The 27,684-nt window shown below is 31.9% G+C and overlaps 1 protein-coding gene across 5 annotated transcripts in view; it reads right to left on the reverse strand.

Moving 5' to 3' along the window:
* Positions 1–27,684, reverse strand: part of sano (CABIT domain-containing protein serrano) — a 135,937-nt gene that overhangs the window by 42,817 nt on the left and 65,436 nt on the right. For all 5 annotated transcript variants that reach the window (XM_088269826.1, XM_088269825.1, XM_088269827.1 and 2 more), the window contains one exon: positions 25,875–25,915. The gene's annotated coding sequence lies outside the window, so the exon portion shown is untranslated. The remainder of the gene's footprint in view (positions 1–25,874; positions 25,916–27,684) is intronic.

The following is a 27,684-nucleotide window of genomic DNA, read 5'->3' on the forward strand; positions in this document are numbered from 1 at the left end:
TTTCTGAGTTTGAACCCACTCTACCACAATTTGATACCTATTTCTAATAATGAACCGCTTAAACTCACAGAAAAAGTATGAAATTAAAGTATTTTTGTAAATAATAAAAACACAAATATTTGTCTTCTTAAGATCAAGTCCGGACCTGATGCATAGATAAAAAACTGTTAAGAATGTATTACAGAGAATCTCATTACTATCAGAGAATGTTCACAAAATAGGTGTCTCGTTGCGCGCTTATTGTGAACGGCGTGTAGGTACTGTGTAGAACGTAAGTACAGCACTAAGTATGTACACGTACACGAATCTGCCCCCTCACTACGTTGTACACTCGCGGACGTAATTATCATCACACGGTTGATTTATTAAAATGAATTAGAAATTAATTTATGAGGCGAACCCTGTTAGTGGTTGAAGCAGATAAGGACCGAAGAAAACTTGCAAGGTCAATAATTTCCAATACTTGAAAGTGGTCAGATCAGGAGTCGGAATAATCGGCGGGTATGTATGAGGAGATGCATTGATATAAAAGAGACGAAGATGTTTGCAAAGACAGATTGGTGTAGTGATTTCTTTTCTCTCTGGCTACCCCTGTGGAGAAGCGGCGTGATGGTGAGTTAGTTAATTTTAAAATATATATGTTTGTAGTTCATACAGGCGATATATGTACTTTAACGCAGACCTAAATTGCAAAATCTTTCTACGTATTGTATTTATACTTTTTCACAAGCAAGCATTACTTAATTCATTTTTTAATTCAATCGATCAACGCTTACAATGACAATCTGAACAAAAATTTTATAAAATATTTCTGTTTCCTGATTTATTATACAATTTGATATCTAAGCTAAAAGCAAAATACAGTTAAAGTAACAAATATGATTAAAATTACTACCTACTTATACTAATTAGCAGGGCTTTTTTTAAACAAAAAAGGTCCCGGAACTCAATTCATGTCAAGCTTTTTACCAAATAAAAATATACTTATGTTAAAAATCAATAAATATTTAAACATAACAATACTATATTTTATCATTTTGACGAATTATATAGACATTGTTTAGTCTGATTGATTTTAAAAATAAATAAAAAATATTCCTGAAAAAGGGTGCCGGAACGCCGTTCCACCGTGTTGATGAAAAAAAACCCTGTTTAAACTTATGCACTTTTTAATATGTGTAAGTAAATGATATCCGTAATTCAGACAGGTATATGAATCAAACAATTTAAAGAATAATATAAAAACAGCATAATGTATATCTTGTCTATTACGTTATCTATTTCACATTTAAAACCTCAATACAATCCATAGACGTTTTGTGTCGTAGAACCAAATGTCATCTCTCCTCCGCAGCACGATTTTGGTCTAGTTTCTATGGAATAGTGTTGGGAAGGTACACGCGGTCTTACCTACAGAGATCGATTTATTTATCGACCAATTATTTGACAACAATTAGCAACTAAATATCAATTTGTGCAACAGATCTTTTAGGCACGATTTTTTAATTCGATTTCATTTGAAATAAAATACCCCGAAGAAAATTTAAATAAATTAATGATTACTCTGCCGAAAATCGTATACCAATTCATAAGAATTCTATTTTTATTACTAAATCATATATTGAATTATTCAAGGTATTTTAACTGAAATGAATTAATCACCTATCGTTTTTAAACGAGAGAAGATAGAAATCTGGGCACTCCAGGACTTACGACCTGGCACATATCTGGCTTAAGTGATCCTTTTATACACTTTTGTAATATTCACCAATTCTACCCATTATTGATAACCACGCTTCTCAAAATTTTTGGAACTTCTAGATATATTAATCAAACTCGTGACACAGTATGTGTGAGTTCACAACAGCCGTTTATGTTAGAAAGAAAAAGCTTTTACTAAGCAGAGAGTCTGTCCATATGCAAGATCCTAACCCCATTATATGCACATACTGAGAACCGCCAGAAAACATGATTTTTAACTATGCCGAAAATTAAGTTTAAATTACAAATATGAGGATGTATTATCTTGTTTTTATTTCCAATTCACTTTCGATATCTCAAAGAAGATGAAGAAGAATAAGGAAGTTTGGCTTTTTAGAGAGCTTACTCTAGAGTGATCACTTTATACACGTGTAACATTCGCCATTCTACCCATGATTGATATATACACAACACACAGTAGTACTCGCATAAAACCATTCATAATCCAATCAAAGATGGCTGTTGTGAACTCATGAAACGTCATATATATATATATATATATATATATATATATATATATATATATATATATATATATATATATATATATATATATATATATATATATATATATATATATATATATATATATATATATATATATATATATATATATTATATATATATATTTTATATATATATATATATATATATATATATATATATATATATATATATATATATATATATATATATAAATATATAAATATATATATATATATATATATATATATATATATATATATATATATATATATATATATATATATATATATATATATATATATATATATATATATATATATATATATATATATATATATATATATATATATATATATATATATATATATATATATATATATATATATATATATATATATATATATATATATATATATATATATATATATATATATATATATATATATATATATATATATATATATATATATATATATATATATATATATATATATATATATATGACTTCCAAAAATTAATTCTTGTTTAATTATTGTGGCTTGTGTCCTACCACTCAAATAACAAATCAACCATAAAAGGGCCTTTTCTGTAATTTCTATTTCTTCTAGTCTCTTTAGGAGAATTTGATGAGACACTGTATCGAATGCTTTTGCAAGGTCCAAAAAAACTACAATTGACTAACGATGTTTATCTAAACTTTCTGTAATTAACTTTGTTAGATTTGCTATGGCGCCATTTGTTCCCCTATTTTTCCTAAATCCATATTGGTTATCTGATAGTAACTTGTGTTTTTCAAGGTAATCTGTTAATCTTCTCTTAGCAATTTTCTCTATGATTTTTGAAATGTTAAAGTGAGAAACCCAGATAAGTGAACAAGTATTTAGACTCGATCAAAATATTGGGACAAATTTACAGCAAATCGGAATATTTGTCACGCATATGATATCGCTGGGAGAAGTATGTTGTTACGTTTACAATTTACGAGCAAGAAGCGATGATAGAAGACGGTAAAATAAAAATAAACGTAATTATTCGGGCAGTTAAAGAAATTAGTGGCACTAAAATCCTACGCGCTTAGATCAAACATAACATTAGTTTCTGGTTTTACACTTTTGGTGTAACCAGGTCAAAGCTTGTTGATTTTACTCTCATACCATATGCGTCAAGTTTACTCGGTGTTATTAACCCATAATATAATACATCCTTGCTCTATACCAGTGCTTCCCAACGTGCAACATCTTCTTCACTCAAGTCAATTCAATTCAATTTATTAATTTATAATTAACATACACATTGCAAACTAAAATTTAAAGCGTATACATTGACAAAAAATAAAGCATGAATACTCTTTACATTTTTTTACTATATGCATTACGGCTCTTTATGCATGGCCTGTGTTGAGCCGAAAAACTTACATGTTAATACATTTTTTTAAATTTATTATTATTTGTTTTTTTTTTTTTTTATTAGTATGTTATAAACATTACATACAATAGCTACATTAACAATTTACAGTATAAAGGTTTTACAATAAAAATTTTAGAACTCCATTTTAATTTATCTATTAATTATTAAATCAAACACAGTTTTTTTTGTATTTTACTAAAAAAAACACACATAAAATAATTATTGTGACAATTGTTTCGCCTAGTTATGGCATTTTCAAACGAAGGTCATTATGGCATTTGTTTGAAAATGCCATAACTAGGCGAAACAATGGTCACAATATTAATTTTTATGGGTCTTGTTAATAAAATACAACTATGTTACTCAAAAAAATCTGTCTGATTTAAAAATTAATACATAAAGAATACTCTTGTTAAAGATGTAGAAGAATCCCGCTTCGGAATATCCCTTCAGACAAATGGAACAGATTAATATCCAATGAGATATTGTTCAGCATAGCGGTAGCTCTTCCTACAGGCATAACCATCTTCAGGTTGGTCCTGTATATAGGAATGTAAAACAATATATGCCGACGCTGTCTTAGGTAACTATCGGGAACATACAGACCAATGTTCTGGATAATTTCAGGATTATCGATCATACCTCGCAACAATCGATAAAAATGCGTAATCGAATACACATTTTTTCTAGTCTCTAAACCGTTGTAGCCAAGCATACCCTGGAGAACCTCGGTCGGGTAGAGCCAAGGATAATAGCCGTACTCTCTCATGTAGAGATATCTCAGAAACTTCTTTTGGACGTTCTCTGCTATAAGGGAGTACTTAAGCTCGTGTGGCCCCCAAATCATCAAGCCACTCTCGAGTCCACTTCGAACCAAAAAGTTGTAAATAGTTCTCTACACGCGGGTATTTTCGAAAACCCTGGCAGTATTCATGTGTCTTGATTGTCCCCGTGTTACTGATCACTCGGGAGAAACCTTGTCTGTCCTGGGCAGTTTGAAAGAGCTCCAAAATTCTCATCCTGGTCCATTCTCGCATGTTCGAAGCCAGGAAAGCTGCCTTCTTCCAACTCCTCTGCGACCCTCAATCTTCCCTTTTATGACCAGTTGTAGGATGGCATACTTTTTTGGCAGATTTTTGAATCGTTAATGTGGGGCATGATACAACTGACTTTGGGAAACACTGCTCCATACCTACGATACCAATTTAGTATGAGCTTACCTCCGTCGAGTGGGTTGTTTGAATTATGATGGTAAGTTGATACGATGTCCAGCAAAAAAGATATCTGATATCTGGTATGTGAAAAAACTAAGTAATTAACAAACTGTCACGCCTTTTTCTGCAGGGGTCATTATTGAAAGCTGTCCCATCGCATTCCCAGATCTGATAAAGAAGCATATAAGCTTCCTGACAGACTTACTCTTACAAAGCAATTTTTTTCTGCAAGGGTCAGCAGAGAGAATAAAATGCCGCACCAATCTGTATTTACAAGCATTCTTTACCTCTTCCACATTGATGCATCTCCTTATACATACATACTCACCAATTATTCCGACTAGTCTTAACCAATTTAAAGTGCATATTTGAAATACTTAATTTTGCCAAATTCTCCTTGGTCTTACCCTACTTCTGTCTCAAAATAAATTATATTCATAATTTCACCAACACATCATTTCTCCGCCAGGGTAACAGGGATGAGATATGTGTGATTATAATCCAGGATTCGGACCTAACGTACTGATAAAAGAGTTTCTGCTCAATAAAAAGCTTTTTTTCATCTCACCAATAGATGTCTCTAGTGAAGTTCTAGTGATTTAAGAATAATGTTTTAAATTGGATCATATATATAGAACTTATATATAGAATTTGAGTGGTGTGGTTGTCAATAATGGGTAGTATTGGTGAATGTTACATGTCTGTAAAGTGATCACTCAAACCAGCCTATGACGGTCGTCAGCCCCGCAAATGCCCAGACTTCCATATTCTTCTTCATCTTTGATGAGATGTCAAAAATAATATGAAAATAACTCATGAAATTGGAGATAATCCCGATTTTGTGAACAAGTATTCACACTCAAAATGTAGTAAAAAAAATATTTGAAATGATGTATTTAAAAGTAACCTACGACGCCCGACAAACATCCAAAATGGCAACCTTTAAATTAGCAACTAATCGTCTTGATAAATTATTTCGGCAGATATACATAAATAGGAGGATTATATTTCAAATATGGTAAATGTAGGACTCCCTGTTTATACTCGTAAGCGTACCGTTAATATGGTAATTAGTTTAATCTGCAGGACATTAAACTACGATTGATAAACTGGGTCACTCGCGACATATTAAGGTGGGTCGCCTTTATATAATATATGCAAAGCAATTCGCAGCGTTTTAGATGTCGCGTTGTTTTACTTTTTACTGTTAGCCACTCAATATTTTTTTCCCAATTAAAACTAACATTAGTCGGGGTTGTGGTCCCATGGTTAGCGTCGCAGACTCTTAAGTAAGAGTTTCTCGGTTCGAACCCACTCTACCACAATTTGATACCTATTTCTAATAATGAGCCGCTCAGGCTCACAGAAATAGTATAAAATTTAAATATAAGTATGTGTAAATTATCAAAACACAAGAAAATACACTGACCATCACCCTGCTTCTCCGCAGGGGTAGGTAGAGTGAATAGAACGCCACACCACTCTGTCATTGGAAACATTATTTGCCTTTTCCAGATGTATGCGTCTCCTCATACATATGCGCTGATTATTCTGACTTTTGAACTGACCACGTCCAAGTATTTGAAATACTTGATAGTGTCAACCTTTCCTCAGTCTTCCTCTGCTTCTATTATTTTACCGATAATGCTTGTCTCAGCCTTGTATTTTTTCCGCCATTTAAACATTCATCATACCAAGTCGAATTTCGAAATCTCCTAAAAGAATAATGGAAAAAGACTGGATGTAGTAAACGTGCGATCTCTCAGATGAATGTGCGATAAAACGATGGATAAATAATATATGTTCGTACGGTGAAATAAAGGAAATCTAAGGTTGTGATGCATATTGTGGATAAAATTTATAAAAGAGATGGTTTGGACATGTGGAACGACCACGTGATGAATTAACGGTTAAACTAATATATGAAGCTAATGTAGTTGGAAATGGAAGCAGAAGAAGACCGAGGAAAACTTGATGGATGAATGAAAGCATGATCAAGAAATTCAAATACTTGAGCGAGGTCAGGTCAGGAGTCGAAATAATCGGAGGGTATGTATGAGGAGATGCATTAATATGGAAGAGGCGAATAATCCTTTCCATGATAGAGTGGTGTAGCGTTCTATCCTCTCTGCCTACCCCTGCGGGGTAGCGCCATAATGCTTAGTTAATTAGCCAGTTATACATTTGCTATAACTCGTTGAAGCATTTACGCATGTTCACGAACCCAAGCTTAAAACGTCAGTTAGCCCATATACGCTTAGCGCCGCAGTATTGCAGTTTAGTTATGCTTGAGTTATGGAGGAAACGTGATCCCCATATCGTGGGGAAGGAGTAAAGTTCATGGTGGGTTATTGATGGGACTTGTAGGGAGATGGTGCTATGTGCTCAAGGCTGAAAAATTACCCACCCTAACACTACGCGTATAGAACTCACTGATTTCAAGGAATTCGAAACGGAATAAAGTACAGAGATTTTACATTATTTTTGACATCTCAACATTGAAGAAGAAGAATTTGGACGTCTGGGTATTTACAGGGCTTACAGACTGTCATGGGCTGGTTTAGTGATCACTTAACACACGTCCAACATTCTACTCATGATTGCAAACAACAAAACACAAATTTTTGGAACTCCTAGAAATTCGATCGATCTCGTGACATAGTATATATAAGTTAACAACAGCCATCTATGCTGGATTGAGAAAGCTTTTATTTAGAAGAGGCCCTTTGATTTGGATGTATTGAAATTTTTCTTTCGTTGTACAGTAAATTTGTAACCTCATATTGTAAAATTCTTTAAAAAAGTGAAGGCTAACTATTGTATTTTTTATTGGTAATTATGAGATGAAATAAATGTAATAATAATAACATCTATATGATGAAATATATAAAAATATATAAAGAGTGATCCATCATGTTCCATTGAATTATCTGTATTGTCAGGAATTTCGTCGACCTCAGTATTTTTGCTTCTAGATTCAATGGGCGTATAAATACAACGCAAATTAGCGATCAAGCAATGTTATTTTTTTACAAGCAGCAAACAACCCACGCCACCGTTGCAGATAGTGAGATATTTTAAATTCTGTTTCTGCCCACACAAATGTACTGATGTGTGACGATGTAGCAGAATGAGGTAGAGGAAACAGTTCGTCTAAGGAAAGGATCCGAAATTGACATGGCCTAGGTGCTGTTGTCCATTTTAGAAGAACCTACAGGCTAAGGACGAGAACAGCCAGGAAATTGCCATGGACCTTGAAACACATCTAGAGGAAGATCAAAAATCATGTATGCTACAGAATGATAACACGATTCGAAGGCATGGCCTAGGTGACGTTGACCATGATAGAAGGGCCCACAACCTGAAAACGAGGAGAGCTGACTCCAACAGTCTACAAAGACGATAAGTTGGGATGTAGCCAGGTGAAGCAATGTGCTGGTGTGTAACGAGAAGGTTTTTTTTAGATGGGAGTTACGTTTGTTGTTTACCCTTCTTATTATGTACAAGGTTTATAGATCAAAAGTGGATTTTTGTTTATTCTAGCAATAAATTTCTTTTATTGTAATCTATGTTGAAAATAGGGTGGGCCAATCAGGAACTTGTCAGCATTTGCTCATTGCTGGGAGAAAACCACGTAAAACTCCTCAGGAGAAGCCGGACTGCTGACTATCGTCAACAGACCTTCCATTCCACTAGAAGAGGGTTCGGCATTTTATGTCCTAGCTGGGTTTATGGTAGCAATATCCTTATTTGTTTTATTACGTATGATATCACCTCTCGGGAGAGTTCTTTATGAACCATCATGAATTCGATATCGGATAGGTTCTCACCCAGACTCCTGCAACACGCAGAGAAGCCGAACTGCTGACTGTCGTCACCAGACCTTTAGAAGAAGGTTCGGCATTTTGTGTCCTAGCTTGGTTTATGGTACCAATATCCTTATTTTATGTATGATACTAACTCTCGTAAGAGTTTTGTAGCGAGAGGGTTAAGCCATTATGCTTTTCTCAAGAAGTCATTAACTATTAATATGGCGTTAAGTGAAATGTATTTGCCTTTTTAGAAATATTAGCTCAGGTATAATAACATGCCTTTAGTGATTACACGCATCTACGCCTCGCGTCATTTATCATGGGAGTGCATTATGCATATATATGCTACATATATGCACTTTGGATTACTAAAAGACCCTGTTAACGATACGTATTTGCAGACTTGGTGGAGAACGTGGAGCTTTTTAAAAACCAGTCAGTTGATGGATAAACGTTATTAAAATAAACGGAAAGATGGCTCGGTTCCCAAGCATTAGCTAGTATATTATTATAATTATTAATGTAATGGAATATTATTTTTGACATCTTATCAAAGATGAAGAAGAATATGGAAGTCTGGCATTTACGGGGCTGACGACCGTCATAGGCTGGTTTAAGTGATCACTTTACACACGTGTAACATTCACAAATTCTACCCATTATTGACAACCACACTACTTAAATTCTAGGAAGTTGTGGATATATGAACCAATTTAGAAACCTTGTTCTTGAATCACTAGAACTTCACTAGAGACATCTATTGGTGAGATGTAAAGAAGCTTTTTACTAAGCAGAAACTCTTATATTAATATGTGAGATCCGAATCCTGGATAATAATCACACACATGAGAAAATGTAAATGCCGTAAATGCCCAGACTTCCATATTCTTCTTCATCTTTGATGAGATGTCAAAAATAATATGAAAATAACTCCTGTAATTGGAGATAATCCAGATTTTGTGAACAAGTATTTGGACACACTCAAAATGTTGTAAATGTTATGGAATCATATATTTCTACCTTTTTACAGTAAAAAAAAGCTTCACATAGCGTATATAGATTTTTTTATCATTAAATATATTTACATTTTTATTTATAACATAATACATTTGAATCATTTATACATATGGAGAACTTTTATATTTGGATTCGCTGTGCCTCTCCATAAAAGAGTCTGTGCTTTTGTGCTTGGAAAGGGACTTACACTCATGTTTTTTTAAGATTTAAATGTATAGAGGTTTAATTTTTTTGTTAAGATTTTTTATATCATATATTTTTTTTATTTCTTTAGGGAGTTCATTGAAATGTTTGATTGCCAAATATTTGAAGTTTTGCTGAAATTTCTTGGTGTATTCATTACTTTATTAAAGATATTTTATTCATTTTAATATAAATATAAGTGATTCTTTCACTGTCATATTTATTCAATATTACCCTGGACTGGTACCTGAAGCGGAGGGCTGATCACCTTTCCTTCATGTGTAAAACGATCATGATAACACTGCGTTAATAAGACACAGTGCCCTATGCACCATTGGGGTGCGGATAAGGGTTTTATTATTATTATTAAAAATATTTCATTTATTTTAAAATCAATATTTTATTATGAATTTTTTTTAATTATTTTCTCCATATATATTAAGGTAATTTATCGTTTAAAAAAATATAGATAAGGTGTCCATAATCCTACGTATTCCTTTTAAGGGGTGCTAGGCCAGCTCATGACTCACCAAAAAATGAAAATATGACCTTAGTAAAAGTGCCTTAGTTTTCCAAATATTTCCGATTTCATCAATTTCACGAACATCTACTCCTTAGATCAGTTTTTTTGGTGAGTCATAAGCTAGCCTAACAACACCCCTAAAAGCAAAACATCGAATTATGGGAAACCTGTATAAAGTATTTAAGTCTTATTTATTTTTTTACAAAAATGTTAATAAAATTAGTATATAACCACTCACCGAGATTTTTACGTCTACCGGTTTCGAGACGTACCCGTCTCTTCGTCAGGACAATCACTAACACAGCATGCAAACAATACTACCCTTCACCACCATAGCACCATTTACACACTCAAAACTACACAAAATGTCTAACACATGCGATTTTTGGTCGACCCGAAGACCAACATGCACTATAGTTTTCAATACAGACATGCGTTACGAGCCGAGGTTAAACGTATATTAGAATTAGACTAGGAATCGAATCTATTTATATACTTGTAGGATGAGAGGAGTGGGGGGGGTTCGAATTGGATATTGACGAATCGTGTTTAATCGATGTCGAATCAAACAATGGACTATATGTAAAATTTATTTGGTTGTTAATTAGAGGAATATTATTTTTAAGCGCTTTCCTAATATAAAAAATCTCCATATTATTTAGTTTTAACCCTTTATTATTAGTGTTTAATATTTTTACTCCCGTGTCTTTTTTGAAGACGTGATTTGATTCTATGAGGTGATTGGCAAATTCGGAGAAGTTATTATTGTTTAGACATCGTATGTGTTCTTTTATTCTGGTATTAAAATTACGCGACGTTCTACCAATATATTTCGAAGGACAAGAATCACAAGTTAATTGGTATATACCAGAATTGTCTAGGATATTATTTTTATCTTTATTATTTAAAAGGATTTTCCCAATATTATTATTAGTATAAAATGCCGGTCTTATATTTTTTGGTAAATATTTAGAAATTAAAAAAATAAATAAGTAAAAATGACTAACCACAAAGTAAATGCTTTAAATATTAATAATATTGAGAATATTTAAGTCTCTTTTGATAGGTAACCAGTTGAGTTTTTCTCCCATTTTTTCTACATTCTTATAACTATTTTTCTTAAGTACTATTCTCATGAATCCGCCTCCGTAGTGTAATGGTCAGCACGTTGGGCTACCGTTCTGCAAGTCCGGCTTCGATTCCCAGGGGGGGGGTCAAATAAAAAGATATTTTTTCACTGTAATATTAATAGATTTATATTATCCACTGACACATCGTGATGGAATTGCATTTTTAATATATTATTAGATTAAAACCAATATTTTTAGCTTTTCCACTTTATTTTTATTTGACCAGCGACCGGGTTTCGTCGTTACCGACATCATTACTGTAGATAATATTAATTCTATATTACCCTGGACTGGTACCTAAAGCGGAGGGCTGATCACCTTCCCTCCGTGTGTTAACGATCAAGATATCACTGCGTTTATATGATGCAGTGCCCTATACACTATTGGGATGCGGATACAGGATTGAAGAAGATGAAAAAGACTTTTCTCATAGGTTGACCGAATTTCTATTTTCTTCCAAATATCAAATAACGTCGATTATTTTCGCTAAGTCATTCTAGTTAGCTAGAAAGTGATTGATAATGTAAAAGTTTAATTCCTACGTATATAATTAACGGGAAATTTTTCAAACTGTTGGTAATGCATGATTAAAATGTTGTAAAAACCGAACGTATTGTTAAAGGTCGCAAACAGCATCTGTCAATTAGAAATCGGAAAGTAGATATAAAACACAATGAGCATATTAGGCAAGTACCTTCTTAATGGTAAGTACTACACATGGATGATCGAATTGAAAAATCGAATGAAATAACGATTTGTTCAAAAGAAGCCGTTACTCAATTCGGTATTTTTAATCGGTCATTTAAACACGTCAATCAGTGCTCAAATTTGGTTGCATTTTCGTATTTCTAGCTCCAAAGTATACAGTATTTACGAATCCAGATTTGTGAACAAGGATTAAGACACACTAAAAATATATTGAATAAAAAAACTGCTCTGTTTATGAGCTAAAAAATAATAAAAAATTTTAGGCATCTCCCAGTATGTGAATTGATTTTATTTATTTATTTTAACGTCATGTACAGAAAATAAATAAGTACATTGGCGGGCTTATCGCTAAAAAGCAATATCTTCCAACCAACCAAAGGATTAATCCAGAAATTATCTTCCTAACATTAAAAAATAAAGGTCTCTGCTAAATCAAAAGCTTACTCAAATCAACCATAGATGCCGACGAGAATTCACACATGAAAGAAGGTGTCAATTACATGAGATATAACATATATTTGAGTTCCAAAAATTTAAGTGTCGGGTTGTGGTCCAGTGGTCAGTGTCGCGGACTCTTAAGTCAGAGTTTCTAAGTTCGAACCCTTTCTACCACAATTTAATACCTATTTCTAATAAAGAAATTGAGAAAAAGTATTAAATTGAAATATTTATGTAAATAATAAAAACACAAATATTTCTCTTTTTTCGTTAAAAAAAAGTAGATCGGTTGTCCATCATGGGTAGAATAGCGAATGTTACACTATATAAAGTGTAAAGTAAGCCTTGTACAGGCTTCTATATTCCACTATGTTAAGATGACAAAATACAAATATATTTGACAATTTTACATCATAAACATAAGATGGAAAAGATTATAAACCAAGAAAAGGTAACGAATACCATCCCCAACGGCTAACCGAAACTGTAACCGTTACCAGTAACAGTTAATAGTAACAGTTCCTAGTAACGGTTACCAGTATCAGTTACCCATCAGTCACATCTCTACTAAATACCAAATCATGCTGATAATTTAAAAATAATACACGAATAAAACGCCTCGGGGAATGGTCAGTATGAAATCCGCTAATTAAAAATAATTATTAATTACAGAGCATTAATAACGCTCGTTAGTTTATAGCGATTCAATTTCAGGGGAGATTGCCATGTCATTTAAAATATAAAAATAATTTTAAAATATCCAAATGCAACACAAAACAGTACCAACAAAATTACATATACTTAGGAATAAACAATTTCAACAGCCTCCCTTTATTTTTTAAAATATTAATGACACAAACACTCTAAAGAAGAAACTCAACGAACAATACAAAAATATACAGACTATAGAATAGAAAACTTTACATGATAACTACCTTGTGCTGCATAAATATATACATATGTCCCCTGTAATATGTTCTATTATTATTTATATTTATTCAGAAACCCTTTTATAAGTATGTGAGGTCCGAATCCTGGATAAAATGTTTCAAAATTGGTTCATATATATAGAACTTCCAGGAATTTAAGTAGTGTGGTTGTCAATAATGGGTAGAATTGGTGAATGTTACTCGTTTGTAAAGTGATCACTTAAACCAGCCAATGACGGTCGTCAGCCCATCTTCTTCTTTATCATTGATAAGATGTCAAAAATAATATGAAAATAACTCCTGTAATTGGAGATAATCCAGATTACTTGAACGTGTATTTGGATACACTCAAAATGTTGCAAATAAATTAACTGGTCAAATTATAAGCTTAAATAATAAAAACGAAGGTGATATTTTCTGGCGTTTCTCGTGTATGTGATTATTATCCAGGATTCGGATCTCACATACTCATAAAAGAGTTCCTGCTCAATGAAACAGCTTCTTTTCATCTCACCAAGATGCCTCTAGTGAAGTTCTAGTGATTCAAGAACATTGTTTCGAAATTGGTTCATATATACTTATAGAACTTCCAAGAATTTGAGTAGTACGGTTGTCAATAATGGGTAAAATTGGTGAATGTTACACGTGTGTAAAGTGATCACTTAAACTAGCCTATGACGGTCGTCAGCCCCGTAAATGCCCAGACAATAAAGAAGAAGAAGAATAAATATTCTTCTTCATCTTTGATGAGATGTCAAAAATAAAATAAAATCCAATTTGGTAGACTCTAAAACACAGTGTTTGATTTTAACATTTAATATATAAATTAAAAATAATCGCAAAGTACTTTTGAAAAGTAAAGCCATTATAACATTATCGAATTTAGAATCGATCGCTAAATTAAAAATAATAAATCTTCGTATGATTTTTCTTATTTGATTACGAAATAATCGCCAAAACAATAATTTGGATCGATTTCAGAGAAAGTTTATATCTCTTACATAAGAATACATGGTCAGCAAAAAAATATAATTCGTTTTAATTTTCCGTTCCTATAAAAACTTTAAACAAGTGCAAAATTGATTATCATCATTTGTGGTCACGATCTGATGAAAACGTTTTTTTGGCGCTATTTCATCTTGGTTCAATTTCGATCTGTTATGATGAAATCGACGTTCCCTACGTAAAGTGCTCTAACTACATTTTTGACAATTTTGAGATATTTGGTTATGTTATCAACTGACCGTTATCTGCAAATATAAACAAACAAAAAATATATAAAATGAATTACGCCTAGTTTTTACGCTATCTACATCGAATTTTCGAAATGAACTGAACTCCTAAAACGCTAACTAATTCATTTTGACAAAGCATAAAGTTTTCAAACGATTTAATACATTATTTTATCGGGTTTTCCGATATATAATACAAGTTTAGAATTTCAGATAAAACCGTTAATTAATAAAAAAGAATGCGTTGAAACAATCTTCTAAGCTCTCTCCTGTAAAGTTACAGATTTACAGATAAAAGTACTTTACGTAGGGGCCGTCGAAATGATAACAAAAAAAAACTATTTATTGATTTGGCGTTTAATTTGTAGAACTCCATTTTAATTTATGTGTTAATTTTAATAGATTTATATTATCCACTGACACTTCGTGATGGAATTGCATTTTTAATTTATTATTAGATTAAAACCAATATTTTTAGCTTTTCCACTTTTTTATTTGACCAGCGACCGGGTTTCGTCGTTACCGACATCACCAGTCTGATGATGTCGGTAACGACGAAACCCGGTCGCTGGTCAAATAAAAAAGTGGAAAAGCTAAAAATATTGGTTTTAATCTAATAATAAAAGTGTTAATTTTAAATCAAACACAGACTTTTTGAGTCTACTTAGTTGTATTTTACTAACAAAAACACATAAAAAATTATATTGTGACAATTGTTTCGCCTTGTTAGGGCATTATCAAACGAATTTTTATGTGTTTTTGTTAGTAAAATACAACTTAGTTAAAATACAACTTTGTTAATAAAATACAACTTAGTAGACTCAAAAAAATTTGTGTTTGATTTAAAATTAATATTAAAAAAAAAAAAAAAACTATGGATACTAGTAATTTGATATCGGTAACTACTGCATTCGTAGTACCTGCGATAAGTAAAGACCCAATATTTGGAGTGTGTGGGGAATGATATCATGCACGAATTATGATGGCCTCCAAACCTCCTCTTTAGAAGATGCGTTTATAACGGGATTGCTTCTTCTTCATCTTATTCTTTTTTAAATCTTAAGGATCTGTTTGTGCCTCCGCTTGTCGCTCTTGGGATGTTGACTCCCAGCAGTCTTTCCACCTTTTTGGAGGTCTGCCTGGGGGTCTGGGTCCTTCAGGGTTTCCTTAAAGGGCGATACGTGGAAGTCGACATCGCAGGAGGCTAATCCCTCTTAAGAACAGACCACAAGGCATACACCAAGAAGAAGAAGAAGGTATGTTTCAACCAGAAGATGATATAGCAGAGAATACCTGCAGGAGCTTGAGATAAAAGTATTTTATAATACGTGCAAGGAAAGTGATTTGCTGATGAATGTGCAGAAAATCCAAAGTCATGGTTTTTGAAAGAGATGAATGTAGATCTGGGCTCAAAATAGTAGTTAACGGGGATATTTTCGAATAGATAGATGATTCCATGTATTTGGGAAGTATGTTTTCTAGAGATGGAAAGATCGGTAAAGATATATAAGGGAGAGAGAATGTTGGAAACAGGGTAAATGACGCACTGAAATCATTCATATAATTTTTTGACATCTCAATACAGACGAAGAAGAAAATGGAAGTCTGGGCATTTACGGGGCTTACGACTGTAAAAGGCGGATTTAAGTGATCACTTTACACACGTGTAACATTCACCAATTCTACCCATGATTGACAACCACACTACTCAAATTCTTGTCAGTTCTATATGCATCTATGATCCAATTTTGAAACATTGTACAGAAGTCACTAGAATTTTCACTAGTGACATCTATTAAAATCATTTATAGCTAATTAAAGCCTAAAAGCGAAAAGCTAAACTGGCAGTACACAGATCAGTCTACTTTCACCCATCTTTCGCTTCATTCCACGCTTCATTAATTAGGGTTGGTATCAGTACTCTATTGTGTACTAGTTTTTAAAAGTGAATACGTCTTATACAATATCTATGAACTACTCATGATTAAAAAGCCATCTTGCAAGCGTAGCTTCAATAATTAAGTTTCTAAATGTTCCATCTGTACTTTCGCTTGAAGAAGAGTGCTTATCTTAGCATTGTAATGACATAAATGATGTATTTTGTTCTGATTGTGCTGTAAAGTACAGGAATGGCAAACCTTTTTGAGCTTGAGTGCCAAAAAATTTTCAATGTGCCATCGTGCCACAAAGTAACGTTAAATAACGCAAACGTTTTATGTATGCTTATTTTACATTATTTTTTGACATCTCAACATGGATGAAGAAGAATATGAGAGTCTGAGCATTTACGGGGCTTACGACCTTGCTCATTGGCTGTTTTAAGTGAAAACTTAACACTAGTAACATTCACCAATCTACTCTAGATTGACAAATACACTTCTTAAATTTCGGAAGCTGTATATATATCTTGTCCACGGGACCACAACCCGACACAAATTTAAATACGTTTAATAGATTCATATTATCACTGACACTTCGTGATGAAATTGCATTTTAATATATTATTAGATTAAAACCAATATTTTTAGCTTTTCCACTTTATTTTTATTTGACCAGCGACCGGGTTTCGTCGCTACCGACATCAGTCTGATGATGTTGGTAACGACGAAACCCGATCGCTGGTCAAATAAAAATAAAGTGGAAAAGCTAAAAATATTGGTTTTAATCTAATAATATATTTAAATACGTTTATTTATTTTTTTACTATTTCTAATTATTTTTTGTTTTTTTTTTGTATTATCGCATTTTTTTTTCTCTACACGTGCCGCCCATGGCTCACGTGCCATAGGTTCGCCTTCCCTGGTATAGCACAAACACAGTCTTTCTCTCTGTATATGGAGGATGACTTGCATTTCAATATTGATTGCTCTCCCCGTCATTGTCATTGATAATATTACTCAACGCTTCACCAGGAACTCGGAATCATTGTTCAAATGATGAAATATCGGTCTTGTTCTCGTATAGTGATGAAACGAAGGATTGGCGACGTACTCGATTGATGAATGATAAGGAAAGATCTCAACAACAGACAATTCGCTCACTCCTTTCAAGAACGTCATATATCAAAAATCGACAATTTTCAGTTGCGCATGTTTTCGGAATGCCCAGAAAATGAACTATATTCCATCAAAAGCCACATATTTTTAACTTAATATTTACCCGCTACAGGGCAGAAAGTGTTGCTTTTGCATTTTGAAGAAAAGGTATTGTATAATATTTTTTTTAAATATACCTTATATTTTTCAAATGAAGAAAAAACATTCAGGTTTTACCTTAAAAGATCTGTTGCGCAGTAAAAAGTTCAATAAGTGGCTTGATATTTATTTTTAATAAATTGTATCATATTTTTAAACTTTAAAAACGTTCCCCTGAAAAATCAAGTTTTCTTAAAAGGAGCGAGCGATATGTAATTTTTATTATGTGCACTAAAAAAAAACTCAAAATTAAAAATCATGAAAAAACGAATCTTTAGTGATAATTGTTTAAATATTTTTTTAAGAGAAACTATTTGAATCATGGTATTTTGGGACTGAATAAATTTATATCAGTAACTTTAATTACGTACAAAAAAACTTTTAACTAAAATCGTGAAAATATGTGAATCTTTACACCGTATTGTGATAATTTATTTAATTTTTATTAAAAAAAAAAAAACAAAAAAACATTTTACTAACATGTTAGTTCTTGGACGAAATTTTGTAATTGCATGCTTTTAATTGTAGCTTGAGGGTCAAATGATCGGTATTCACAGTGATCCTTTTACTGGGTAATGGATATGACGGTAGTATTATAATGCACCAACTCCATTTCCTGCTACAGGTATTGATTTACGACAAGCTGAGCAGCTACAAGCACCATATTTCATAGACAATTAGAAATACCATAATCTTTGAACATTAACAAAGCAAATTGGTATAGGAGAAAGGAATATAGAGACTTTTATGCAACGTGTGGACCGAGTGAAAGGTTTCGTGAAGATAGACGTATTGAACCTATTCTATAATAATATAACAATATGTATTTTATAATTGTTATATTATTATAGAATAGGCTCAATATAGTCCTATGATATTAATACAACAATATGTATTTTATAATTGTTATATTATTATAGAATAGGCTCAATATAGTCCTATAATATTAATATAACAATATGTATTTTATAATTGTTATATTATTATAGAATAGGCTCAATATAGTCCTATGATATTAATATAACAATATGTATTTTATAATTGTTATATTATTATAGAATAGGCTCAATATAGTCCTATGATATTAATATAACAATATGTATTTTATAATTGTTATATTATTATAGAATAGGCTCAATATAGTCCTATGATATTAATATAACAATATGTATTTTATAATTGTTATATTATTATAGAATAGGCTCAATATAGTCCTATGATATTAATATAACAATATGTATTTTATAATTGTTATATTATTATACAATAGGCTCAATATAGTCCTATGATATTAATATAACAATATGTATTTTATAATAGAAAGACAGCTTGGAGACAACATCCCAAGAGCTACAAGCGGAGGCACAAACAGATCCTTAGGATCTAGAAAAAGAAGAAGAAGAAGGAGAAGAAGTATTTTAAAAAGGCAGGGCGAGCATTCCATCTAGGCATAAAAACAGAGCCTACCCTAGCTTAGTCGTGCCCTATAAAAATATATGGGTTTTATATTTTATTTATTTTATAATTTTGTACTTTATAATGGAAAGACAGCTGGGAGTCAACATCCCAAGAGCTACAAGCGGAGGCATAAGCAGATCCTTAGGATCTAGAAAAAGAAGAAGAAGAAGAAGAAATATTTTTTTTAAAGGCAGGGCGAGCATTCCATCTAGGCATAAAAACAGAGCCTACCCTAGCTTAGTCGTGCCCTATAAAAATATATAGGTTTTTAATTGAAGTTTTACTGATTTTTTTTGACGTTTCATCAAAGATGAAGAAGAATATGGAAGTCTGGGTATTTACGGGGCTTAGGACCGTCAAAGGCTGGTTTAAGTGATCAATTTACACTCGCGTAACATTCACCAATTCTACTCATGATTGACAACCACATTATTCAAATTCTTGGAATATCTAGATATGTTTGTTAAATTATCTCGATACAAAGTTCTTTGAACTCGTTAAACTTCATGAGAGACATCTATGATGGGACGAGGCAAGCTTTTTAACAAGCAGAAACTCTTTCATTTGCATGTAAGGTCTTAATTCAGGATTGTATTCACATACTTGTGAATATTTCTACTTCATCTATGTTGAGATGTCGAAAAAAAAGTAAAATAACTCCTGTAATTGGAGATAATCCAGATTTGTGAATAAGTATTTGGACACACTCAAAATGTTGATGTTTTACTTAGTAAATATAAAAAATTATTAAAATCACATGTGACACGTGTTTCGATGCATTCCGCATCATTTTTTTCCGCATCGTTTTACGTTACGTTAAAAACAATAATTTATATATTCTCAATATTATTAATATTTAAAGCATTTACTTTGTGGTTAGTCATTTTTACTTATTTATTTTTTTACAAAAATGTTAATAAAATTAGTATATAACCACTCACCGTGAGTGGTTATATACTAATTTTATTAACATTTTTGTAAAAAAATAAATAAATAATTTATAATTTAAGTTTTTTACTAAATACCACTTTTCCTTAAAATCCATTGTGACACGTGTTTCGATGCATCCCACATAATTTTAAAAATAAATAATAATAATAAAACCCTTATCCGCACCCCAATGGTGCATAGGGCACTATGTCATATAAACGCAGTGTTATCTTGATCGTTTTACACATGAAGGAAGGGTGATCAGCCCTCCGCTTCAGGTACCAGTCCATGGTAATATTGAGTAAATATTACAGTGAAAAAATCACTTATGTTTATTTTACCCCCCTTGGGAATCGAACCCGGGACCTCCAGAACGGTAGCCGAGCGTGCTGACCATTACATAATTTTAAAGCAATTTTAAAGCAACGTATTTATATTTCAAGTCAGTTATTTCTTTTCTCATGGCTTTTCTTAATTAATTATTTATTTTTACTGCAGAAGAATTAACGTTAAGTGTGTCAAAATAATTTAGCATTTAATGTGCATTGTTTTGTAGATTTACAGAGATAACGTATTCTGGTTATGCAACAAAGGTGAGGTTAATAATTAAATGTCATGGAAATAAACACACACTGAATCTTCTTCCTAACGAGGACATCAGAATTGGCACGCTAATAATTATTATAACTAACTAACTATAGTATAACTATTTTTTTATTTTTTTTATTTCTTATGTTAGCTTATATTAAAACTAATATAAACTATTACATACATTTACATCATCTTTATATATTTACATTTCCTTACAGTAACTTAGACATTTATTTTTAAATTCTTTCAGACACTTTTCATTCTTCATACATTCAGGCATCTCATCATACATTTTTAAACCCTTATACATCAAGCAATTTTGCGACTCAGCTCTTTTCAATAATGGTAGTCTTATTTTATCCTTTTGTCTAGTAGCATATTCATGACAATTTTTGTTTAAGACAACTTTATCCTTAAAATATTTTGGCAACTTATCGTGAAAAAAATTATGTACAAATATCAACATATTAAATTTAAGTCTTCTTCTTACAGATAACCATTTTAGTTCATCTCTCATTCCTTTTACATTGCTATATTTATTCTTCCCAAGAACTATTCTCATCGCCCTATTTTGTGCAATTTCTAGTTTATTTAGATTTCCTTCGTTTGCTAAAAATAACACTGTTGAGCAGTAATCTATGTGTGGAAGAATGATTGTTTTGTAAATTAGTAAAAACTATAACTAATAAATAATAATAGTAAATTTTGTAAATTTTGTAAAAACTATAACTAATATTGATTTAATATGACACTGGACTGGCACCTGAAGCGGAAGGCTGATCACCTTTCCTTCGTGAATTTAACGATAAAGATAACACTGCTTCTATATGATGTAGTGCCCTATGCACCATTGGAGTGCGTACAAGGATAAGAAGAAGAAGAAGAAGAATAAGTGGTTATATATTTCGTTTTTTTTTTATTAGTAATTAATACAATATATATTATAGTAAGATTTTGCAATTTAGGACTGCGTTCAAATATATTGTATGTATGAACTAGAAAAATATATTTTTAACCATCACGCCGCTTCCCCGCAGGGGTAGGCAGAGAGAATCGAACGCCATACCACTCTGTCTTTGCGGACATTATTCGCCTCTTCCACGTTCATGCATCTCCTCATACATACCCGCCGATTGTTTTGACTCCTAACCTGACCACTTTCAAGTATTTGGCATGCTTGATCGTGCCAAGTTTTTATCGGTCTTCCTTAGCTCCTTTTCCCAATAACCGTTTTACCGTTCTTTCCTCACTCATTCGTTCTACATGTCCAAACCATGTCAACACACCTTTCTTAATTTTATCGATTATGCTTATCTCAGCTTTGCATTCCTTCCTTATTTCACTATTCGCACATCTATCACACATCGTTTTGTCGCACATTCTTCTGAGAGATCGCATTTCGACTGCATTCAGTCTACTTTCATCCTTCTTTTGCCAACTCCATGCTTCACTTCCATACATTAGAGTTATTATTATTACCCCATCAATATGATAGTTAACGACAGATTCAAAATTTTGTTGAGACAAAACAGCTGTCGCGTAGAAAAAACTGGATAATGACTAACGATCAGTCATTAGTTTGTCATAATCGAGTCTCTATATATTTTTTTATTTATTTCTTTAATTAGCATATATTGCACTAATATAAACTATTATTTATACTTAATTAACATCATCCATTTATATTTCTATCTTTTTATAGTAAGCAAAATATTAATTTTTAAATTCTTTCAGACTCTTTTCATTCTTAACACATTCAGGCATCTCATCATACATTTTCAAACCCTTATACATTAAACAATTTTTTTCATATTCCAATTTGGTTATTATATAATATATTTATATTATCCACTGACACTTCGTGATGGAATTGCATTTTTAATTTATTATTAGATTAAAACCAATATTTTTAGCTTTTCCACTTTTTTATTTGACCAGCGACCGGGTTTCGTCGTTACCGACATCATCAGACTGGTGATGTCTGATGATGTCGGTAACGACGAAACCCGGTCGCTGGTCAAATAAAAAAGTGGAAAAGCTAAAAATATTGGTTTTAATCTAATAATAAATTATATAATATATTATACATGTGGAACTTTCAATAATTTGAGTATAGTGGTTGCCTGTAATGGGTAGAATTGGTGAATGTTACACGTGAGTAAAATGATCACTTAAACCCAGACTATGACGGTCGTCAGCCCCGTAAATGCCCAGATATCCATATTATTTGTCACATTTGATGAGTTGCCAAAAAATAATAGCTTATATTTCACTGATATAAACTATTATTCACACTTAATTAACATCATACATATACATGTATATTTACCATACATCTTTTTACAGTAAACAAAACATTTATTTTTAAATTCCTTCAAACTCTTTTCATTCTTCATACATTCAGGCATCTCATCATACATTTTCAAATCCTTATACATTAAAAAAAAATTGTATACAACATTTTGAGTGTGTCCAAATACTTGTTCACAAAATCTGGATTACCTCCAATTACGGGAGTTATTTTCATATTATTTTTTGACATCTCATCAAAGATGAAGAAGAATATGGAAGTCTGGGCATTTACGGGGCTGACGACCGCTGGTTTAAGTTATCACTTTACACACGTGTAACATTCACAAATTCTACCCATTATTGACAACCACACTACTCAATTTCTTGGAAGTTCTAAATATATGAACCAATTTTGAAGGAAAGTGTTATATTACCATACCACAAAGTTAATAATGTTATATATATGCACATTTTTATTTTTATAAACATAAATTACAATAACAAAACACTTTCCTTATCATTCATCTTCACTTTGTGTAATACCACTTTCACAAAGTGAACGATGAATGATAAGGAGAGTGTTATATTACCATACCACAAAGTTAACAATGCTTTTAATACGCAAAATAAAATTTAAAAAAAATACATTATAATTGTTTTCTCTTGTCCCAAACATAACATTAAAGATAAGTGGTCTGAAGCGTCCTAAGGAACGCCGGTGTCATATGACTCGTTGGCTCGAATTTTTATGTTTCTCATTCGAGTTCGTATTACTTATAATAGAGAAAAACATCTCTAAAAAGAAGTGATAACATTTGACCATACTGTATACATCGATATGAGATCAAAAGATGCCGCAAAAGTCATGCGTAAAAATAACTTACACGCAATTTACGAGGAGTCGAGTGAAAAGGTAAAACTACCCTTCCCGCCCAACACCACCAGTCGAGTGAAAGGGTAAAATTACCCTTCCCGCAGATAGTGTGTTAATATTAACATAACGAGTCATTCAGACAAATCGAAAAAATGGTACAAATTTGAATTTTCGTATAAATTACATTCGATCATTCGTGAGAATCGAACCATGACCTTGCTATCAGGATTCAAGCGCGATGACTACGGAGCCGCGGAGGTAGTTCACATTTGTAACAAAGGGGAAGGAACCGGAAGTGGATATTAATAAGCATTTATCTTTTTATTCCTACGAACAATGTCACTGAATGACGAGGTCGACTGAGCATAACGTAATGGGCTTCTCCATATTGCTTGCGTTTACTAACAATTGGACCGCGCTATGCATAAACCATCCAACTTTCAATTTGCAAAAATTTACCTTTTGATGAATGCTACTTCATCAATAGTAAAATTTTATATAATTTATATTTGAAGCACTAACTTTTGATTTTCCACTTTATAATTAAAATGTAACTTAATTTAAAATCACTATAAATATTTTATTATAACTTAATTCTAATGTCTACCGGTTTCGAAGCTAACCGCTTAATCTTAATAAAGAAGCGGTTAGCTTTGGAACCGGTAAAAATTATAATTAACTTATAATAAAATATTAATAATGATTTTAAAACAAAGTTACATTTAAATTATTAAAAATTTTATTTGCTGAAGACACCCAATTCATAAGATCAACACAATTTACAGCATTTTGAGTGTGTCCAAATACTAATTCACAAAATCTGGTTTATCTCCAATGACAGGAGTTATTTTATTTTAACTCCTGTAATTGGAGATAATTCAGATTTTGTGAACAAGTATTTAGACACACTCAAAATTTTTAATACATTTCATTATACTTTTAAACATTAAAAACGATCTACTGAAAAATCAAGTTTTTTGATATATGACGTTGTTGAAAGGAGTGAGCGATATGTATATTATATCGATATTTGTAACTAACTAACTAACCATCACGCCGCTTCCCCGCAGGGGTAGGCAGAGAGAATCGAACGCCACACCACTCTGTCTTTGCAAACATTCTTCGCCTCTTCTACATTCATGCATCTCCTAATACATACCCGACGATTATTACGACTCCTAACCCGGCCGCTTTCAAGTATTTGACATACCTGATTGTGCCAGGTTTTCCCCGGTCTTCCCCTGCTTCTTTTTCCAACGATATTTCTAGTTTTATCATATCAAAACATACCTTACATCTATCTACCATTTGACATCGTGATGATATATTTTTTCAGCGTGTTAATTTGTGGGTTGGGCGATTTCTGCATGACATAGTCCAATTATTCCTAGCATATTTAAAGGTCAGCGATGAGGCAAACTCATATAATAAAGGTCACTAAGCATATTTACTTCATCGAAGATGGTTCGAGAATCACTTTCATTTCAATATCCCAATATCTTATTAGAGGGCAAGTCAAAATCCTGTGATTTTACCTGCGACAGGTTTAAACACGTTTTTGACAGCTATGGCAGCGCCATCTAACTTTACATCCATAGTGTAAAGTGATCACTTAAACCAGCCTATGAAGGTAGTAAGACTTCCATATTCTTCTTCGTCTATGTTGAGATACTAAAATGTAAAAAATGTAATTACCTTAAAATAGAAAATCCTTTTATCTTCTCTTCCAAATTATTCTGAAACAAAAAAAAAAACACTTTGTTATTTTTTTTTTCAAATATAAACTTATAAACAACATTTTGAGTGTGTCCAAATACTTGTTCATAAAATCTGGATTATCTCCAATTACAGGAGTTATTTTCATATTATTTTTTGTCATCTCATCAAAGATGAAGAAGAATATGGAAGTCTGGGCATTTCCCCGTAAATGCCCAGACTTCTATATTCTTCTTCATCTTTGATGAGATGTCAAAAAATAATATGAAAATAACTCCTGTAATTAATAATAATAATAATAATTAATTAATAATAATAATCCAGATTAATAATAATAATAATAATTAATAATATATAAGCTTAATAATAAAAATGAAAATGGTATTTTCTGGCGTTTCTCATGTGTGTGATTATAATCCAGGATTCGGATCTCACATACTAATATAAGAGTTTCTGCTTAATGAAAAGCTTCTTTACATCTCACCAATAGATGTCTCTAGTGAAGTTCAAGTGATTCATGAACAAGGTTTCTAAATTGGTTCATATATATAGAACTTCCAAGAATTTGAGTAGTGTGGTTGTCAATAATGGGTAGAATCGGTGAATGTTACACGTGTGTAAAGTGATCACTTAAACCAGCCTATGACGGTCGTAAGCCCCGTAAATGCCCAGACTTCCATATTCTTCTTCATCTTTGATGAGATGTCAAAAAATAATATAAACTCATGAAAATTCAATACAAAATATTAATGCCTTATTTTATTTATTGTTTCGGCATTAACATTGTGGTAAGACATGTTACAATGTAGTTATTATACAGACCTGAATGATGGAAGTTTAACTTCTGAAACATGTAGTCTATAATAAAACTCAAGTGGTAAAAAACGAAGTGTATTCTTTAATCATTATTAATGCCTTACATTTTTGATTCTCCCAATGAGAAGAAACATGTTTAAAACGTGTGCTTTCTATTTTCTTTATTTTCCATTTAACCAGACTGAGCCACATACTTATTGAAAATATATTTATGTACATATTTTTTTTTAACTCCTTACATTTTACTAACTCTTTTCTCTTAAAAGCCATATATTTATTTCGAAGAAACACCGTTTTTCTTTTTCAATATAAAAACGGTGCTTTAAGTAAAAAAATCTATTGCGTCAAATGTTACCTGGAAAACAATTTTGAGTGTGTCCAAATACTCGTTCACAAATCTGGATTATCTCCAATTATAGGAGTTAATTTTTCATATTATTTATTGACATCTCATCAAAGATGAAGAAGAATATGGAAGTCTGGGCATTTACGGGGCTGACGACAGTCACAGGCTGGTTTAAGTGATCACTTTACACATGTGTAACATTTACCAATTCTACCCATTATTCTCAATTCATTATACTCAAATTCTCGGTTTTATATACATAGTGATTCAAGAACAAGGTTTATAAATTGGTTCATAGACTTATATAGAACTACCAAGAATTTGAGTAGTGTGGTTGTTAATAATGGGTAGAATTGGTGATTGTTACACGTGTGTAAAGTGATCACTTAAACCAGCCTATGACGGTCGTCAGCCCCATAAATGCCCAGACTTCCATATTCTTCTTCATCTTTGATGAGATGTCAAAAAATAATATGAATTATATTTTTATTTTTATTTAATATGGTAACAAATTTTAATTTATTTTCTAGACATTTTTACTTTTAAAATCTTTAAGTTAATAACGCAGTTCTCTCCAATAAACAGACTTAGCTCTTGTGCTTGGAGAGGGACTCACACTTATTATTT

This window comes from Brachycentrus maculatus, unplaced genomic scaffold (genome assembly GCF_059751285.1).
Source record: "Brachycentrus maculatus isolate JH-2025_06_01 unplaced genomic scaffold, ASM5975128v1 h1tg000365l, whole genome shotgun sequence".
In the NCBI taxonomy this organism is placed as follows: Eukaryota; Metazoa; Arthropoda; class Insecta; order Trichoptera; family Brachycentridae; genus Brachycentrus; species Brachycentrus maculatus.